The sequence below is a fragment of the Mandrillus leucophaeus genome, unplaced genomic scaffold (genome assembly GCF_000951045.1).
Source record: "Mandrillus leucophaeus isolate KB7577 unplaced genomic scaffold, Mleu.le_1.0 Scaffold210, whole genome shotgun sequence".
Lineage (NCBI taxonomy): Eukaryota > Metazoa > Chordata > Mammalia > Primates > Cercopithecidae > Mandrillus > Mandrillus leucophaeus.
In genome coordinates, this window is record NW_012102144.1 from 4,760,168 (window position 1) to 4,762,165 (window position 1,998).

Below are 1,998 nucleotides of genomic sequence, written 5' to 3' on the forward strand. Positions count from 1 at the left end.
TTGGTTTTATACATTTTAGGGAGATATGAGACATCAATCAATGTACATAAGATGTACATTGGTTTGGTCCGGAAAAGCGAGACAACTGGAAGCAGAGAGGGGCTTCCAGGTTGTCGGTAGATAGGAGACAAAGCATTGCATTCTTTTGGGTTTCTGATGAGCCTTTCCAAAGGAAGCAATCAGCTGTGCATCTATCTGTGTGAGCAGAGGGATAACTTTGAATAGAATGGGAGGCAGGTTTGCCCTAAGCAGTTCCCACCTTAACTTTTCCCTTTAGCTTAGTGTTTTGGGGGTCCCAAGAGTATTTCCCTTTCATAGAGTTTACAGGAGTCTAAGCAATGTACATGTAATAAAAACGACAACAGCAAAGTTACTGAATATGTGCCAAGCACTTGACAAATATAAACCTGTTTAGTCTTCATAGCAACCTTTTAAGCGGGTACAAGTGTACAATTCCCATTTTGCAGAAGAGTAAACTGAGGTGCACAGAAGTTAAGTAACTTGCCAGAGGTGGCAGGTCTGATAAGAGATGAGATTCACCTCCCTTCCACCCACCCCCAAATTAAGCACTATTTTAGATATTTTTTTTAACCTTACTCCTTCTTGAGCATATGATCATGAAAAAAGGTACAATGTAACACAAGTAGACAACTGTTGCTACTAGCTTCTTTCCTAACCTCTCTGTTCGGAAAGTGGGGGAACTGAGGATTTTTATTTTAATATAATTTCTAGCCCATTTCGAGACATAATTTTACCCACTAGATTTAGCATCTTTTGATAATGATAATGATTGCTTAAATCAATTATTGCCACGATGGTGGCAAAGTGGCAATGCTCTAACTCCATCCTACCTTTATTAGTTTGTATTCTACTCAGAAAAACTGCGCTGTCTTCCCATCATCTCCATTGATGAAAGAAAAACTTCAGCTGAATTAAATGTAAAAGAGTTTAATTGAGCAATGAACGATTCACGAATCGGGCAGTCCCCAGAATCACAGTAGATTATCGCAGAGACTCCAGTGCAGCCACGTGGTGGAAAAAGATTTATAGACCAAAAAAAGGGAAATGATGTACAGAAATCAGAAGTGAGGTACAGAACAGCTGGATTGGTTACAGCTTGGCGTTTGCCTTAAACAGTTTGAACACTCAGCAATGTATAAATGGTTGAAATATGGCCACAGGGATTGGCCAAGACTTAGCTATTGTTTTAGGCGCATACTTCTAAGTTAAGTTTTCAATCTTGTCTACCTATTAAGCTAGGTTGCAGTCGTCCACAAGGACTCAAATATAGAAGTACCGAGTCCTTCTTAGGCCATATTTAGTTCACTTTAACACTATTCTTCAGTGAATTCTTTTATTCACTTGTATCAGTATGGACTCATGTTTCTTTTTTATTAAATAGCAAACGGATGCTCTTTCCTGATACGTATACTCTGCTGCCTCTGTTTTCAGTCATTTAATCTTCACAGGATCTCTGCAAAAGGGGTCCTACTGTTATTCCCATTTTGCCAGAGAGAAACTGGGCCACAGAGTTCCACATGACATTTACATGACTCTAAGGTCATGTAACTTGCCAAGGGTGACACAGCTTGGGATCAAATTTCCCAAAGCTGGACTCTAATCACTCTCCTTAACACCTTCCTCTTGACAAGACTTTGTTTGAGTTTCCATATTGTTCATCATTACCCCTACTGGGTCCGCTGGGATAGAGCAAAGACTTGCTAACATTTGAGAGTGAACGTTTAAACTTGTTGAGAGCTCTGAACATTTTGCCAAAAGGAGGAAGACCACCTATAGAATTAATCAAAGGCTGTTATTTCAGACTTTACTATGCTAAGGGAGTTGGCTACTGTCGCTTTCCTTCCAAATGAGACTAGAAGGCATTTGAAAGAAGTGTTTGTTTTATAGAGATAAAGGAGAGACTCTTAAGACAGTCTTTGATTGATGAGTGTTCTTTTAAGATGCGATTTTTCTATTATGGTGGGATTTTTGAAAGTG

At 39.3% G+C, this 1,998-nt stretch overlaps 1 protein-coding gene across 2 annotated transcripts in view; it reads right to left on the reverse strand.

The window, feature by feature from the left end:
* The window catches only part of SUCLG2 (succinate-CoA ligase, GDP-forming, beta subunit), a 296,753-nt gene that overhangs the window by 294,523 nt on the left and 232 nt on the right, over positions 1-1,998 (reverse strand). The gene's annotated exons all lie outside the window — the stretch shown is intronic.